General features: G+C 40.2%; 23 pseudogenes; all 23 read left to right on the top strand.

Moving 5' to 3' along the window:
* The first annotated feature begins 79 nt into the window (after positions 1–79).
* On the top strand, positions 80–198 carry LOC146247386 (5S ribosomal RNA; annotated as a pseudogene).
* Positions 199–382: 184 nt separating this feature from the next.
* LOC146247385 (5S ribosomal RNA) lies at positions 383–499 on the top strand (annotated as a pseudogene).
* Positions 500–684: 185 nt separating this feature from the next.
* On the top strand, positions 685–803 carry LOC146247384 (5S ribosomal RNA; annotated as a pseudogene).
* Positions 804–1,266: 463 nt separating this feature from the next.
* On the top strand, positions 1,267–1,385 carry LOC146247383 (5S ribosomal RNA; annotated as a pseudogene).
* A 185-nt stretch (positions 1,386–1,570) lies between these two features.
* LOC146247382 (5S ribosomal RNA) lies at positions 1,571–1,687 on the top strand (annotated as a pseudogene).
* Positions 1,688–1,872: 185 nt separating this feature from the next.
* Positions 1,873–1,991, top strand: LOC146247381 (5S ribosomal RNA; annotated as a pseudogene).
* A 466-nt stretch (positions 1,992–2,457) lies between these two features.
* LOC146247380 (5S ribosomal RNA) lies at positions 2,458–2,574 on the top strand (annotated as a pseudogene).
* A 185-nt stretch (positions 2,575–2,759) lies between these two features.
* On the top strand, positions 2,760–2,878 carry LOC146247379 (5S ribosomal RNA; annotated as a pseudogene).
* A 463-nt stretch (positions 2,879–3,341) lies between these two features.
* Positions 3,342–3,460, top strand: LOC146247378 (5S ribosomal RNA; annotated as a pseudogene).
* Positions 3,461–3,641: 181 nt separating this feature from the next.
* LOC146247377 (5S ribosomal RNA) lies at positions 3,642–3,758 on the top strand (annotated as a pseudogene).
* Positions 3,759–3,953: 195 nt separating this feature from the next.
* Positions 3,954–4,072, top strand: LOC146247376 (5S ribosomal RNA; annotated as a pseudogene).
* A 175-nt stretch (positions 4,073–4,247) lies between these two features.
* LOC146247375 (5S ribosomal RNA) lies at positions 4,248–4,364 on the top strand (annotated as a pseudogene).
* Positions 4,365–4,567: 203 nt separating this feature from the next.
* LOC146247374 (5S ribosomal RNA) lies at positions 4,568–4,686 on the top strand (annotated as a pseudogene).
* A 180-nt stretch (positions 4,687–4,866) lies between these two features.
* On the top strand, positions 4,867–4,985 carry LOC146247373 (5S ribosomal RNA; annotated as a pseudogene).
* Positions 4,986–5,160: 175 nt separating this feature from the next.
* LOC146247372 (5S ribosomal RNA) lies at positions 5,161–5,277 on the top strand (annotated as a pseudogene).
* Positions 5,278–5,776: 499 nt separating this feature from the next.
* LOC146247371 (5S ribosomal RNA) lies at positions 5,777–5,895 on the top strand (annotated as a pseudogene).
* A 166-nt stretch (positions 5,896–6,061) lies between these two features.
* Positions 6,062–6,180, top strand: LOC146247370 (5S ribosomal RNA; annotated as a pseudogene).
* Positions 6,181–6,363: 183 nt separating this feature from the next.
* Positions 6,364–6,480, top strand: LOC146247369 (5S ribosomal RNA; annotated as a pseudogene).
* A 189-nt stretch (positions 6,481–6,669) lies between these two features.
* LOC146247368 (5S ribosomal RNA) lies at positions 6,670–6,788 on the top strand (annotated as a pseudogene).
* Positions 6,789–7,000: 212 nt separating this feature from the next.
* On the top strand, positions 7,001–7,119 carry LOC146247367 (5S ribosomal RNA; annotated as a pseudogene).
* Positions 7,120–7,322: 203 nt separating this feature from the next.
* On the top strand, positions 7,323–7,439 carry LOC146247366 (5S ribosomal RNA; annotated as a pseudogene).
* Positions 7,440–7,626: 187 nt separating this feature from the next.
* On the top strand, positions 7,627–7,745 carry LOC146247365 (5S ribosomal RNA; annotated as a pseudogene).
* A 178-nt stretch (positions 7,746–7,923) lies between these two features.
* LOC146247364 (5S ribosomal RNA) lies at positions 7,924–8,042 on the top strand (annotated as a pseudogene).
* The last annotated feature ends 9,203 nt before the right edge of the window (positions 8,043–17,245 follow it).

Here is a 17,245-nt window from a genome sequence, read left to right as displayed (position 1 = left end):
CGAGAGAGAGAGAGACCACCTTGCGTTGTCAAATACCACATCTGGATATGGATAAGTAGCCTATGGTTGTCAACTTATTTCGTACGGGCATACCAGCCTGGCAATGCCCGATCTCGTGTGATCTCGGAAGCCAAGCAGGGTCGGGCCTGGTTAGTACTTGGATGGGAGACCGCCTGGGAATACCAGGTGCTGTATGCTCTTTGCTCATTCACTTAGAAACTGAAATGTTGCAATATGCACAAGTAGTCCTTCATGAAAGGGGCTGGAAACTGTTTTCATTTTGACACGAGAGAGAGAGAGAGAGAGAGAGAGAGACCGCCTTGCATTGTTAATTGCCAAATCTGTATATGGATAAGTAGCCTATGGTTGTCAACATATTTCGTATGGCCAAACCAGCCTGGCAACGCCCGATCTCGTCTGATCTCGGAAGCTAAGCAGGGTCGGGCCTGGTTAGTACTTGGATGGGAGACCGCCTGCGAATACCATGTCGTCAACATATGCTCTTGTATGCTCTTTTGCTCATTCACTTAGAAACTGAAATCTTGCAATATGCACAAGTAGTCCTTCATGAAAGGGGCTGGAAGCTGTTTTCATTTTGACACGAGAGAGAGAGAGAGAGACCACCTTGCATTGTTAATTGCCAAATCTTTATATGGATAAGTAGCCTAAGGTTGTCAACATATTTCGTACGGCCAAACCAGCCTGGCAACGCCCGATCTCGTCTGATCTTGGAAGCTAAGCAGGGTCGGGCCTGGTTAGTACTTGGATGGGAGACCGCCTGGGAATACCAGGTGCTGTATGCTCTTTTGCTCATTCACTTAGAAACCGAAAATTTGCAATATGCACAAGTAGTCCTTCATGAAAGGGGCTGGAAGCTGTTTTCATTTTGACACGAGAGAGAGCGAAAGAGACCACCTTGCATTGTCAAATGCCAAATCTGTATATGGATAAGTAGCCTATGGTTGTCAACTTATTTCGTACGGCCATACCAGCCTGGCAACGTCTGATCTCAGAAGCTAAGCAGGGTCGGGCCTGGTTAGTACTTGGATGGGAGACCGCCTGGGAATACCATGTTGTCAACATATGCTCTTGTATGCTCTTTTGCTCATTCACTTAGAAACTGAAATCTTGCAATATGCACAAGTAGTCCTTCATGAAAGGGAATGGAAACTGTTTTCATTTTGACACGAGAGAGAGAGAGACCACCTTGCGTTGTCAAATACCAAATCTGGATATGGATAAGTAGCCTATGGTTGTCAACTTATTTCGTACGGGCATACCAGCCTGGCAATGCCCGATCTCGTGTGATCTCGGAAGCCAAGCAGGGTCGGGCCTGGTTAGTACTTGGATGGGAGACCGCCTGGGAATACCAGGTGCTGTATGCTCTTTTGCTCATTCACTTAGAAACTGAAATGTTGCAATATGCACAAGTAGTCCTTCATGATAGGGGCTGGAAACTGTTTTCATTTTGACACGAGAGAGAGAGAGAGAGAGAGAGAGAGACCGCCTTGCATTGTTAATTGCCAAATCTGTATATGGATAAGTAGCCTATGGTTGTCAACATATTTCGTATGGCCAAACCAGCCTGGCAACGCCCAATCTCGTCTGATCTCGGAAGCTAAGCAGGGTCGGGCCTGGTTAGTACTTGGATGGGAGACCGCCTGCGAATACCATGTCGTCAACATATGCTCTTGTATGCTCTTTTGCTCATTCACTTAGAAACTGAAATCTTGCAATATGCACAAGTAGTCCTTCATGAAAGGGGCTGGAAGCTGTTTTCATTTTGACACGAGAGAGAGAGAGAGAGACCACCTTGCATTGTTAATTGCCAAATCTGTATATGGATAAGTAGCCTAAGGTTGTCAACATATTTCGTACGGCCAAACCAGCCTTGCAACGCCCGATCTCGTCTGATCTTGGAAGCTAAGCAGGGTCGGGCCTGGTTAGTACTTGGATGGGAGACCGCCTGGGAATACCAGGTGCTGTATGCTCTTTTGCTCATTCACTTAGAAACCGAAATTTTGCAATATGCACAAGTAGTCCTTCATGAAAGGGGCTGGAAGCTGTTTTCATTTTGACACGAGAGAGAGCGAAAGAGACCACCTTGCATTGTCAAATGCCAAATCTGTATATGGATAAGTAGCCTATGGTTGTCAACTTATTTCGTACGGCCATACCAGCCTGGCAACGTCTGATCTCAGAAGCTAAGCAGGGTCGGGCCTGGTTAGTACTTGGATGGCAGACCGCCTGGGAATACCATGTTGTCAACATATGCTCTTGTATGCTCTTTTGCTCATTCACTTAGAAACTGAAATCTTGCAATATGCACAAGTAGTCCTTCATGAAAGGGAATGGAAACTGTTTTCATTTTGACACGAGAGAGAGAGAGACCACCTTGCGTTGTCAAATACCAAATCTGGATATGGATAAGTAGCCTATGGTTGTCAACATATTTCGTATGGCCAAACCAGCCTGGCAACGCCCAATCTCGTCTGATCTCGGAAGCTAAGCAGGGTCGGGCCTGGTTAGTACTTGGATGGGAGACCGCCTGCGAATACCATGTCGTCAACATATGCTCTTGTATGCTCTTTTGCTCATTCACTTAGAAACTGAAATCTTGCAATATGCACAAGTAGTCCTTCATGAAAGGGGCTGGAAGCTGTTTTCATTTTGACACGAGAGAGAGAGAGAGAGACCACCTTGCATTGTTAATTGCCAAATCTGTATATGGATAAGTAGCCTAAGGTTGTCAACATATTTCGTACGGCCAAACCAGCCTTGCAACGCCCGATCTCGTCTGATCTTGGAAGCTAAGCAGGGTCGGGCCTGGTTAGTACTTGGATGGGAGACCGCCTGGGAATACCAGGTGCTGTATGCTCTTTTGCTCATTCACTTAGAAACCGAAATTTTGCAATATGCACAAGTAGTCCTTCATGAAAGGGGCTGGAAGCTGTTTTCATTTTGACACGAGAGAGAGCGAAAGAGACCACCTTGCATTGTCAAATGCCAAATCTGTATATGGATAAGTAGCCTATGGTTGTCAACTTATTTCGTACGGCCATACCAGCCTGGCAACGTCTGATCTCAGAAGCTAAGCAGGGTCGGGCCTGGTTAGTACTTGGATGGGAGACCGCCTGGGAATACCATGTTGTCAACATATGCTCTTGTATGCTCTTTTGCTCATTCACTTAGAAACTGAAATCTTGCAATATGCACAAGTAGTCCTTCATGAAAGGGAATGGAAACTGTTTTCATTTTGACACGAGAGAGAGAGAGACCACCTTGCGTTGTCAAATACCAAATCTGGATATGGATAAGTAGCCTATGGTTGTCAACTTATTTCGTACGGGCATACCAGCCTGGCAATGCCCGATCTCGTGTGATCTCGGAAGCCAAGCAGGGTCGGGCCTGGTTAGTACTTGGATGGGAGACCGCCTGGGAATACCAGGTGCTGTATGCTCTTTTGCTCATTCACTTAGAAACTGAAATGTTGCAATATGCACAAGTAGTCCTTCATGAAAGGGGCTGGAAACTGTTTTCATTTTGACACGAGAGAGAGAGAGAGAGAGAGAGACCGCCTTGCATTGTTAATTGCCAAATCTGTATATGGATAAGTAGCCTATGGTTGTCAACATATTTCGTATGGCCAAACCAGCCTGGCAACGCCCGATCTCGTCTGATCTCGGAAGCTAAGCAGGGTCGGGCCTGGTTAGTACTTGGATGGGAGACCGCCTGGGAATACCATGTCGTCAACATATGCTCTTGTATGCTCTTTTGCTCATTCACTTAGAAACTGAAATCTTGCAATATGCACAAGTAGTCCTTCATGAAAGGGGCTGGAAGCTGTTTTCATTTTGACACGAGAGAGAGAGAGAGAGAGAGAGAGAGACCACCTTGCATTGTTAGTTGCCAAATCTGTATATGGATAAGTAGCCTATGGTTGTCAACATATTTCGTACGGCCAAACCAGCCTGGCAACGCCCGATCTCGTCTGATCTTGGAAGCTAAGCAGGGTCGGGCCTGGTTAGTACTTGGATGGGAGACCGCCTGGGAATACCAGGTGCTGTATGCTCTTTTGCTCATTCACTTAGAAACCGAAATTTTGCAATATACACAAGTAGTCCTTCATGAAAGGGGCTGGAAGCTGTTTTCATTTTGACACAAGAGAGAGCGAAAGAGACCACCTTGCATTGTCAAATGCCAAATCTGTATATGGATAAGTAGCCTATGGTTGTCAACTTATTTCGTACGGCCATACCAGCCTGGCAACGCCCGATCTCGTCTGATCTCAGAAGCTAAGCAGGGTCGGGCCTGGTTAGTACTTGGATGGGAGACCGCCTGGGAATACCATGTCGTCAACATATGCTCTTGTATGCTCTTTTGCTCATTCACTTAGAAACTGAAATCTTGCAATATCCACAAGTAGTCCTTCATGAAAGGGGCTGGAAACTGTTTTCATTTTGACACGAGAGAGAGAGAGAGAGAGAGGGAGAGAGAGAGAGACCACCTTGCATTGTCAACTGCCAAATCTGTATATGGATAAGTAGCCTATGGTTGTCAACGTATTTCTTACGGCCAAACCAGCCTGGCAATGCCCGATCTCGTCTGATCTCGGAAGCTAAGCAGGGTCGGGCCTGGTTAGTACTTGGATGGGAGACCGCCTGGGAATACCAGGTGCTGTTTGCTCTTTTGCTCATTCACTTAGAAACTGAAATCTTGCAATATACACAAGTAGTCCTTCATGAAAGGGGCTGGAAGCTGTTTTCATTTTGACACGAGAGAGAGAGAGAGAGAGAGAGAGACCACCTTGCATTGTTAATTGCCAAATCTGTATATGGATAAGTAGCCTATGGTTGTCAACATATTTCGTACGGCCAAACCAGCCTGGCAACGCCCGATCTCGTCTGATCTTGGAAGCTAAGCAGGGTCGGGCCTGGTTAGTACTTGGAAGGGAGACCGCCTGGGAATACCAGGTGCTGTATGCTCTTTTGCTCATTCACTTGGAAACCGAAATTTTGCAATATGCACAAGTAGTCCTTCATGAAAGGGGCTGGAAGCTGTTTTCATTTTGACACGAGAGAGAGCGAAAGAGACCACCTTGCATTGTCAAATGCCAAATCTGTATATGGATAAGTAGCCTATGGTTGTCAACTTATTTCGTACGGCCATACCAGCCTGGCAACGTCCGATCTCGTCTGATCTCAGAAGCTAAGCAGGGTCGGGCCTGGTTAGTACTTGGATGGGAGACCGCCTGGGAATACCATGTTGTCAACATATGCTCTTGTATGCTCATTCACTTAGAAACTGAAATCTTGCAATATGCACAAGTAGTCCTTCATGAAAGGGGCTGGAACTGTTTTCATTTTGACACGAGAGAGAGAGAGAGAGAGAGAGAGAGAGAGACCACCTTGCATTGTCAACTGCCAAATCTGTATATGGATAAGTAGCCTATGGTTGTCAACGCATTTCGTACGGCCAAACCAGCCTGGCAACGCCCAATCTCGTCTGATCTCGGAAGGTAAGCAGGGTCGGGCCTGGTTAGTACTTGGATGGGAGACCGCCTGGGAATACCATGTCGTCAACATATGCTCTTGTATGCTCTTTTGCTCATTCACTTAGAAACTGAAATCTTGCAATATGCACAAGTAGTCCTTCATGAAAGGGGCTGGAAGCTGTTTTCATTTTGACACCAGAGAGAGAGAGAGAGAGAGACCACCTTGCATTGTCAATTGCCAAATCTGTATATGGATAAGTAGCCTATGGTTGTCAACTTATTTCGTACGGCCATACCAGCCTGGCAAAGCCCGATCTCGTCTGATCTCGGAAGCTAAGCAGGGTCGGGCCTGGGTAGTACTTAGATCGGAGACCGCCTGGGAATACCAGGTGCTGTATGCTCTTTTGCTCATTCACTTAGAAACTGAAATCTTGCAATATGCACAAGTAGTCCTTCATGAAAGGGAATGGAAACTGTTTTCATTTTGACACGAGAGAGAGAGACCACCTTGCGTTGTCAAATACCAAATCTGGATATGGATAAGTAGCCTATGGTTGTCAACTTATTTCGTACAGGCATACCAGCCTGGCAATGCCCGATCTCGTGTGATCTCGGAAGCCAAGCAGGGTCGGGCCTGGTTAGTACTTGGATGGGAGACCGCCTGGGAATACCAGGTGCTGTATGCTCTTTTGCTCATTCACTTAGAAACTGAAATGTTGCAATATGCACAAGTAGTCCTTCATGAAAGGGGCTGGAAACTGTTTTCATTTTGACACGAGAGAGAGAGAGAGAGAGAGAGAGACCACCTTGCATTGTTAATTGCCAAATCTGTATATGGATAAGTAGCCTATGGTTGTCAACATATTTCGTATGGCCAAACCAGCCTGGCAACGCCCGATCACGTCTGATCTCGGAAGCTAAGCAGGGTCGGGCCTGTTTAGTACTTGGATGGGAGACCGCCTGGGAATACCATGTCGTCAACATATGCTCTTGTATGCTCTTTTGCTCATTCACTTAGAAACTGAAATCTTGCAATATGCACAAGTAGTCCATCATGAAAGGGGCTGGAAGCTGTTTTCATTTTGACACGAGAGAGAGAGAGAGAGAGAGACCACCTTGCATTGTTAATTGCCAAATCTGTATATGGATAAGTAGCCTATGGTTGTCAACATATTTCGTACGGCCAAACCAGCCTCGCAACGCCCGATCTCGTCTGATCTTGGAAGCTAAGCAGGGTCGGGCCTGGTTAGTACTTGGATGGGAGACCGCCTGGGAATACCAGGTGCTGTATGCTCTTTTGCTCATTCACTTAGAAACCGAAATTTTGCAATATGCACAAGTAGTCCTTCATGAAAGGGGCTGGAAGCTGTTTTCATTTTGACACGAGAGAGAGAGAGAGAGAGAGAGAGAGAGAGAGAGAGAGAGAGGGAGAGAGAGAGAGACCACCTTGCATTGTCAACTGCCAAATCTGTATATGGATAAGTAGCCTATGGTTGTCAACGTATTTCTTACGGCCAAACCAGCCTGAAAATGCCCGATCTCGTCTGATCTCGGAAGCTAAGCAGGGTCGGGCCTGGTTAGTACTTGGATGGGAGACCGCCTGGGAATACCAGGTGCTGTTTGCTCTTTTGCTCATTCACTTAGAAACTGAAATCTTGCAATATGCACAAGTAGTCCTTCATGAAAGGGGCTGGAAGCTGTTTTCATTTTGACACGAGAGAGAGAGAGAGAGAGAGAGAGAGAGAGAGAGAGAGAGAGAGACCACCTTGCATTGTCAATTGCCAAATCTGTATATGGATAAGTAGCCTATGGTTGTCAACATATTTCGTACGGCCAAACCAGCCTGGCAACGCCCAATCTCATCTGATCTCGGAAGGTAAGCAGGGTCGGGCCTGGTTAGTACTTGGATGGGAGACCGCCTGGGAATACCATGTCGTCAACATATGCTTTTGTATGCTCTTTTGCTCATTCACTTAGAAACTGAAATCTTGCAATATGCACAAGTAGTCCTTCATGAAAGGGGCTGGAAGCTGTTTTCATTTTGACACGAGAGAGAGAGAGAGAGAGACCACCTTGCATTGTTAATTGCCAAATCTGTATATGGATAAGTAGCCTATGGTTGTCAACATATTTCGTACGGCCAAACCAGCCTGGCAACGCCCGATCTCGTCTGATCTCGGAAGCTAAGCAGGGTCGGGCCTGGTTAGTACTTGGATGGGAGACCGCCTGGGAATACCAGGTGCTGTTTGCTCTTTTGCTCATTCACTTAGAAACTGAAATCTTGCAATATGCACAAGTAGTCCTTCATGAAAGGGGCTGGAAGCTGTTTTCATTTTGACACCAGAGAGAGAGAGAGAGAGAGAGACCACCTTGCATTGTCAATTGCCAAATCTGTATATGGATAAGTAGCCTATGGTTGTCAACTTGTTTCGTATGGCCATACCAGCCTGGCAAAGCCCGATCTCGTCTGATCTCGGAAGCTAAGCAGGGTCGGGCCTGGTTAGTACTTGGATGGGAGACCGCCTGGGAATACCAGGTGCTGTATGCTCTTTTGCTCATTCACTTAGAAACTGAAATCTTGCAATATGCACAAGTAGTCCTTCATGAAAGGGAATGGAAACTGTTTTCATTTTGACACGAGAGAGAGAGAGAGAGAGAGAGAGACCACCTTGCGTTGTCAAATACCAAATCTGGATATGGATAAGTTTACAAAGTTTGGCATGTAACCTCTGTCTGAATGGTTTTCTCCATGTTTTAATTGTCATAACATGTTTCTGTGGCTGTTTATACATGGTAAAGGGGTTTTGTGAAGATGTTTAGCCATTAGATTCCGTTTTTGAGACTTTCCTTTTTTTATTGCTCTAAAGTGCTTTTCAGCCATAATAGCGTTTTCAATGCATTTACAAAGTTTGGTATGTAACTTCTGTCTGAATGGTTTTCTCGATGTTTTAAGTGTCATAACATGTTTCTGTGGCTGTTTATACATGGTAAGGGGGTTTTGTGACGATGTTTAGCCGTTAGATTCCGTTTTTGAGACTTTCCTTTTGTTATTGCTCTAAAGTGCTTTTCAGCCATAATAACGTTTTCAATGCATTTACAAAGTTTGGCATGTAACTTCTGTCTGAATGGTTTTCTCGATGTTATAAGTGTTATAACATGTTTCTGTGGCTGTTTATTCATGGGAAAGGGGTTTTGTGAAGATATTTAGCCATTAGATTCCGTTTTTGAGACTTTCCTTCATTTATTGCTCTAAAGTGCTTTTCAGCTCCTGAATAGTGTTTTCAATGCATTTACAATGTTTGGCATGTAACCTCTGTCTGAATGGTTTTCTCGATGTTTTAAGTGTCATAACATGTTTCTGTGGCTGTTTATACATGGTAAAGGGGTTTTGTGACGATGTTTAGCCATTAAATTCCGTTTTTGAGACTTTCCTTTTTTTATTGCTCTAAAGTGCTTTTCAGCTCCTGAATAGCGTTTTCAATGCATTTAAAAAATTTGGTAAGTAACTTCTGTCTGACTGGTTTTCTCGATGTTTTAAGTGTTATAACATGTTTCTGTGGCTGTTTATTCATGGGAAAGGGGTTTTGTGAAGATGTTTAGCCATTAGATTTCGTTTTTGAGACTTTCCTTCATTTATTGCTCTAAAGTGCTTTTCAGCTCCTGAATAGCGTTTTCAATGCATTTACAAAGTTTGGCATGTAACCTCTGTCTGAATGGTTTTCTCCATGTTTTAAGTGTCATAACATGTTTCTGTGGCTGTTTATACATGGTAAAGGGGTTTTGTGAAGATGTTTAGCCATAAGATTCCGTTTTTGAGACTTTCCTTTTTTTATTGCTCTAAAGTGCTTTTCAGCCATAATAGCGTTTTCAATGCATTTACAAAGTTTGGCATGTAACTTCTGTCTGAATGGTTTTCTCCATGTTGTAAGTGTCATAACATGTTTCTGTGGCTGTTTATACATGGTAAAGGGGTTTTGTGAAGATGTTTAGCCATTAGATTCCGTTTTTGAGACTTTCCTTTTTTTATTGCTCTAAAGTGCTTTTCAGCTCCTGAATAGCGTTTTCAATGCATTTACAAAGTTTGGCATGTAACTTCTGTCTGAATGGTTTTCTCGATGTTTTAAGTGTTATAACATGTTTCTGTGGCTGTTTATTCATGGGAAAGGGGTTTTGTGAAGATATTTAGCCATTAGATTCCGTTTTTGAGACTTTCCTTCATTTATTGCTCTAAAGTGCTTTTCAGCTCTTGAATAGCGTTTTCAATGCATTTACAAAGTTTGGCATGTAACCTCTGTCTGAATGGTTTTCTCCATGTTTTAAGTGTCATAACATGTTTCTGTGGCTGTTTATACATGGTAAAGGGGTTTTGTGAAGAATTTTTGCCATAAGATTCCGTTTTTGAGACTTTCGTTTTTTTATTGCTCTAAAGTGCTTTTCAGCCATAATAGCGTTTTCAATGCATTTACAAAGTTTGGCATGTAACCTCTGTCTGAATGGTTTTCTCCATGTTTTAAGTGTCATAACATGTTTCTGTGGCTGTTTATACATGGTAAAGGGTTTTTTTGGAGATGTTTAGCCATTAGATTCCGTTTTCGAGACTTTCCTTTTTTTATCGCTCTAAAGTGCTTTTCAGCTATAATAGCGTTTTCAATAAATTTACAAAGTTTGGTATGTAACTTCTGTCTGAATGGTTTTCTCGATGTTTTAAGTGTCATAACATGTTTTTGTGGCTGTTTATACATGGTAAAGGGGTTTTGTGACAATGTTTAGCCATTAAATTCCGTTTTTGAGACTTTCCTTTTTTTATTGCTCTAAAGTGCTTTTCAGCTCCTGAATAGCGTTTTCAATGCATTTACAAAATTTGGTAAGTAACTTCTGTCTGACTGGTTTTCTCGATGTTTTAAGTGTTATAACATGTTTCTGTGGCTGTTTATTCATGGGAAAGGGGTTTTGTGAAGATATTTAGCCATTAGATTTCGTTTTTGAGACTTTCCTTCATTTATTGCTCTAAAGTGCTTTTCAGCTCCTGAATAGCGTTTTCAATGCATTTACAAAGTTTGGCATGTAACCTCTGTCTGAATGGTTTTCTCCATGTTTTAAGTGTCATAACATGTTTCTGTGGCTGTTTATACATGGTAAAGGGGTTTTGTGAAGATGTTTAGCCATAAGATTCCGTTTTTGAGACTTTCCTTTTTTTATTGCTCTAAAGTGCTTTTCAGCCATAATAGCGTTTTCAATGCATTTACAATGTTTGGCATGTAACCTCTGTCTGAATGGTTTTCTCGATGTTTTAAGTGTCATAACATGTTTCTGTGGCTGTTTATACATGGTAAAGGGGTTTTGTGAAGATGTTTAGCCATTAGATTCCGTTTTTGAGACTTTCCTTTTTTTATTGCTCTAAAGTGCTTTTCAGCCATAATAGCGTTTTCAATGCATTTACAAAGTTTGGCATGTAACTTCTGTCTGAATGGTTTTCTCGATGTTTTAAGTGTCAAAACATGTTTCTGTGGCTGTTTATACATGGTAAAGGGGTTTTGTGAAGATGTTTAGCCATTAGATTCCGTTTTTGAGACTTTCCTTTTGTTATTGCTCTAAAGTGCTTTTCAGCCATAATAGCGTTTTCAATGCATTTACAAAGTTTGGCATGTAACTTCTGTCTGAATGGTTTTCTCGATGTTATAAGTGTTATAACATGTTTCTGTGGCTGTTTATTCATGGGAAAGGGGTTTTGTGAAGATATTTAGCCATTAGATTCCGTTTTTGAGACTTTCCTTTATTTATTGCTCTAAAGTGCTTTTCAGCTCCTGAATAGTGTTTTCAATGCATTTACAATGTTTGGCATGTAACTTCTGTCTGAATGGTTTTCTCGATGTTTTAAGTGTTATAACATGTTTCTGTGGCTGTTTATTCATGGGAAAGGGGTTTTGTGAAGATATTTAGCCATTAGATTCCGTTTTTGAGACTTTCCTTTATTTATTGCTCTAAAGTGCTTTTCAGCTCCTGAATAGTGTTTTCAATGCATTTACAATGTTTGGCATGTAACTTCTGTCTGAATGGTTTTCTCGATGTTTTAAGTGTCATAACACGTTTCTGTGGCTGTTAATATATGGTAAAGGGGTTTTGTGAAGATGTTTAGTCTTTAGATTACGTTTTTGAGACTTTCCTTTTTTTATTGCTCTAAAGTGCTTTTCAGCTCCTGAATAGCGTTTTCAATACATTTACAAAGTTTGGCATGTAACTTCTGTCTGAATGGTTTTCTCAATGTTTTAAGTGTTATAACATGTTTCTGTGGCTGTTTTTACATGGGAAAAGGGTTTTGTAAAGATGTTTAGCCATTAGATTCTGTTTTTGAGACTTTCCTTTTTTGATTGCTCTCAAGTGCTTTTCAGCTCCTGAATAGCGTTTTCAATGCATTTACAAAGTTTGGCATGTAACTTCTGTCTGAATGGTTTTCTCGATGTTTTAAGTGTCATAACACGTTTCTGTGGCTGTTAATATATGGTAAAGGGGTTTTGTGAAGATGTTTAGTTTTTAGATTACGTTTTTGAGACTTTCCTTTTTTTATTGCTCTAAAGTGCTTTTCAGCTCCTGAATAGCGTTTTCAATACATTTACAAAGTTTGGCATGTAACTTCTGTCTGAATGGTTTTCTCGATGTTATAAGTGTTATAACATGTTTCTGTGGCTGTTTATTCATGGGAAAGGGGTTTTGTGAAGATATTTAGCCATTAGATTCCGTTTTTGAGACTTTCCTTTATTTATTGCTCTAAAGTGCTTTTCAGCTCCTGAATAGTGTTTTCAATGCATTTACAATGTTTGGCATGTAACTTCTGTCTGAATGGTTTTCTCGATGTTTTAAGTGTTATAACATGTTTCTGTGGCTGTTTATTCATGGGAAAGGGGTTTTGTGAAGATATTTAGCCATTAGATTCCGTTTTTGAGACTTTCCTTTATTTATTGCTTTAAAGTGCTTTTCAGCCATAATAGCGTTTTCAATGCATTTACAAAGTTTGGCATGTAACTTCTGTCTGAATGGTTTTCTCAATGTTTTAAGTGTTATAACATGTTTCTGTGGCTGTTTTTACATGGGAAAAGGGTTTTGTAAAGATGTTTAGCCATTAGATTCTGTTTTTGAGACTTTCCTTTTTTTATTGCTCTCAAGTGCTTTTCAGCTCCTGAATAGCGTTTTCAATGCATTTACAAAGTTTGGCATGTAACTTCTGTCTGAATGGTTTTCTCGATGTTTTAAGTGTCATAACACGTTTCTGTGGCTGTTAATATATGGTAAAGGGGTTTTGTGAAGATGTTTAGTCTTTAGATTACGTTTTTGAGACTTTCCTTTTTTTATTGCTCTAAAGTGCTTTTCAGCTCCTGAATAGCGTTTTCAATACATTTACAAAGTTTGGCATGTAACTTCTGTCTGAATGGTTTTCTCGATGTTATAAGTGTTATAACATGTTTCTGTGGCTGTTTATTCATGGGAAAGGGGTTTTGTGAAGATATTTAGCCATTAGATTCCGTTTTTGAGACTTTCCTTTATTTATTGCTCTAAAGTGCTTTTCAGCTCCTGAATAGTGTTTTCAATGCATTTACAATGTTTGGCATGTAACTTCTGTCTGAATGGTTTTCTCGATGTTTTAAGTGTTATAACATGTTTCTGTGGCTGTTTATTCATGGGAAAGGGGTTTTGTGAAGATATTTAGCCATTAGATTCCGTTTTTGAGACTTTCCTTTATTTATTGCTTTAAAGTGCTTTTCAGCCATAATAGCGTTTTCAATGCATTTACAAAGTTTGGCATGTAACTTCTGTCTGAATGGTTTTCTCAATGTTTTAAGTGTTATAACATGTTTCTGTGGCTGTTTTTACATGGGAAAAGGGTTTTGTAAAGATGTTTAGCCATTAGATTCTGTTTTTGAGACTTTCCTTTTTTTATTGCTCTCAAGTGCTTTTCAGCTCCTGAATAGCGTTTTCAATGCATTTACAAAGTTTGGCATGTAACTTCTGTCTGAATGGTTTTCTCGATGTTTTAAGTGTCATAACACGTTTCTGTGGCTGTTAATATATGGTAAAGGGGTTTTGTGAAGATGTTTAGTCTTTAGATTACGTTTTTGAGACTTTCCTTTTTTTATTGCTCTAAAGTGCTTTTCAGCTCCTGAATAGCGTTTTCAATACATTTACAAAGTTTGGCATGTAACTTCTGTCTGAATGGTTTTCTCGATGTTATAAGTGTTATAACATGTTTCTGTGGCTGTTTATTCATGGGAAAGGGGTTTTGTGAAGATATTTAGCCATTAGATTCCGTTTTTGAGACTTTCCTTTATTTATTGCTCTAAAGTGCTTTTCAGCTCCTGAATAGTGTTTTCAATGCATTTACAATGTTTGGCATGTAACTTCTGTCTGAATGGTTTTCTCGATGTTTTAAGTGTTATAACATGTTTCTGTGGCTGTTTATTCATGGGAAAGGGGTTTTGTGAAGATATTTAGCCATTAGATTCCGTTTTTGAGACTTTCCTTTATTTATTGCTTTAAAGTGCTTTTCAGCCATAATAGCGTTTTCAATGCATTTACAAAGTTTGGTATGTAACTTCTGTCTGAATGGTTTTCTCAATGTTTTAAGTGTTATAACATGTTTCTGTGGCTGTTTTTACATGGGAAAAGGGTTTTGTAAAGATGTTTAGCCATTAGATTCTGTTTTTGAGACTTTCCTTTTTTTATTGCTCTCAAGTGCTTTTCAGCTCCTGAATAGCGTTTTCAATGCATTTACAAAGTTTGGCATGTAACTTCTGTCTGAATGGTTTTCTCGATGTTTTAAGTGTCATAACACGTTTCTGTGGCTGTTAATATATGGTAAAGGGGTTTTGTGAAGATGTTTAGTCTTTAGATTACGTTTTTGAGACTTTCCTTTTTTTATTGCTCTAAAGTGCTTTTCAGCTCCTGAATAGCGTTTTCAATACATTTACAAAGTTTGCACGTAACTTTTGTCTGAATGGTTTTCTCGATGTTTTAAGTGTTATAACAAGTTTCTGTGGCTGTTTATACATGGGAAAGGGGTTTTGTGAAGATATTTAGCCATTAGATTCCGTTTTTGAGACTTTCCTTTTTTTATTGCTCTAAAGTGCTTTTCAGCTCCTGAATAGCGTTTTCAATGCAGTTACAAAGTTTGGCATGTAACTTCTGACTGAAGGGTTTTCTCGATGTTTTAAGTGTCGTAACACGTTTCTGTGGCAGTTAATACACGGGGAAGGGGTTTTTGTGCAGATGTTTAGCCATTAGATTCCAATTTTGAGACTTCCTTTTTTTATTGCTCTAAAGTGCTTTTCAGCTCTTGAATGGCGTTTTCAGTGCATTTACAAAGTTTGGCATATAACTTCTGACTTAAATGTTTTCTCGATGTTTTAAGTGTCATAACATGTTTCTGTGGCTCTTTATACATGGTAAAGGGGTTTTGTGAAGCTGTTTAGCCATTATATTCCGTTTTTGAGACTTTCCTTTTTTTATTGCTCTAAAGTGCTTTTCAGCTCCTGAATAGCGTTTTCAAGGCATTTACAAAGTTTGGCATTTAACTTCTGTCTGAATGGTTTTCTCGATGTTTTAAGTGTCATAACACGTTTCTGTGGCTGTTTATACATGGTAAAGGGGTTTTGTGAAGATATTTAGCCATTAGATTCCGTTTTTGAGACTTTCCTTTTTTTATTGCTCTGAAGTGCTTTTCAGCTCCTGAATAGCGTTTTCAAAGCATTTACAAAGTTTGGCATGTAACTTCTGTGTGAATGGTTTTCTCGATGTTTTAAGTGTCATAACACGTTTCTGTGGCTCTTTATACATGGGAAAGGGGTTTTGTGAAGATGTTTAGCCATTAGATTCCGTTTTTGAGACTTTCCTTTTTTTTATTGCTCTAAAGTGCTTTTCAGCTCCTGAATAGCGTTTTAAATGCATTTACAAAGTTTGGTATGTAACTTCTGTCTGATTGGTTTTTTCGATGTTTTAAGTGTCATAACACGTTTATGTGGCAGTTAATACACGGGGAAGGGGTTTTTTGAAGACGTTTAGTCATTAGAATCCGTTTTTGAGACTTTCCTTTTTTTATTGCTCTAAAGTGCTTTTCAGCTCCTGAATGGCGTTTTCAATGCATTTACAAAGTTTGGCACATAACTTCTGTCTGAATGGTTTTCTTGATGTTTTATGTGCCATAACACGTTTATGTGGCTGTTAATACATGGAAAGGGGTTTGTAAAGACGTTTAGCCAATATATTCCGTTTTTGAGACTTTCCTTTTTTTATTGCTCTAAAGTGATTTTCAGCTCCTGAATAGCGTTTTCAATGCATTTACAAAGTTTGGCATGTAACTTCTGTATGAATGGTTTTCTCGATGTTTTAAGTGTCATAACACGTTTCTGTGGCTGCTTATACATGGTAAAGGGGTTTTGTGAAGATGTTTAGCCATTAGATTCCGTTTTTGAGACTTTCCTTTTTTTATTGCTCTAAAGTGCTTCATAGCTCCTGAATAGCGTTTTCAAGGCATTTACAAAGTTTGGTATGTAACTTCTGTCTGATTGGTTTTTTCGATGTTTTAAGTGTCATAACACGTTTGTGTGGCTCTTTTTACATGGGAAAGGGGGTTTTGTGAAGATGTTTAGCCATTAGATTCCGTTTTTGAGACTTTCCTTTTTTTATTGCTCTAAAGTGCTTTTCAGCTCCTGAATAGCGTTTTCAATGCATTTACAAAGTTTGGCATGTAACTTCTGTCTGATTGGTTTTCTCGATGTTTTAAGTGTCATAACACGTTTCTGTGGCTCTTTATACATGGGAAAGGGGTTTTGTGAAGATGTTTAGCCATTAGATTCCGTTTTTGAGACTTTCCTTTTTTTATTGCTCTAAAGTGCTTTTCAGCTCCTGAATAGAATTTCAATGCATTTACAAAGTTTGGCACGTAACTTCTGTCTGAATGATTTTCTCGATGTTTTAAGTGTTATAACATGTTTCAGTGGCTATTAATACATGGGAAAGGGGTTTTGTGAAGATGTTTAGCCATTAGATTCCGTTTTTGAGACTTTCCTTTTTTTATTGCTCTAGAGTGCTTTTCAGCTCCTGAATAGCGTTTTCAATGCAGTTACAAAGTTTGGTATGTAACTTCTGACTGAAGGGTTTTCTCGATGTTTTAAGTGTCGTAACACGTTTCTGTGGCAGTTAATACACGGGAAGGGGTTTTTGTGAAGATGTTTAGCCATTAGATTCCAATTTTGAGACTTCCTTTTTTTATTGCTCTAAAGTGCTTTTCAGCTCTTGAATGGCGTTTTCAGTCCATTTACAAAGTTTGGCATATAACTTCTGACTTAAAGGTTTTCTCGATGTTTTAAGTGTCATAACATGTTTCTGTGGCTCTTTATACATGGGAAATGGGTTTTGTGAAGCTGTTTAGCCATTAGATTCCGTTTTTGAGAATTTCCTTTTTTTATTGCTCCAAAGTGCTTTTCAGCTCCTGAATAGCGTTTTCAATGCATTTACAAAGTTTGGCATGTAACTTCTGTATTAATGGTTTTCTCGATGTTTTAAGTGTCATAACACGTTTCTGTGGCTGCTTATACATGGTAAAGGGGTTTTGTGAAGATGTTTAGCCATTAGATTCCGTTTTTGAGACTTTCCTTTTTTTATTGCTCTAAAGTGCTTCATAGCTCCTGAATAGCGTTTTCAAGGCATTTACAAAGTTTGGTATGTAACTTCTGTCTTATTGGTTTTTTCGATGTTTTAAGT

This window comes from Hypomesus nipponensis, chromosome 19, assembly GCF_054491055.1.
Source record: "Hypomesus nipponensis isolate SF chromosome 19, ASM5449105v1, whole genome shotgun sequence".
Classification (NCBI taxonomy): domain Eukaryota; kingdom Metazoa; phylum Chordata; class Actinopteri; order Osmeriformes; family Osmeridae; genus Hypomesus; species Hypomesus nipponensis.
This window is presented reverse-complemented; position numbering and strand designations above follow the sequence as displayed.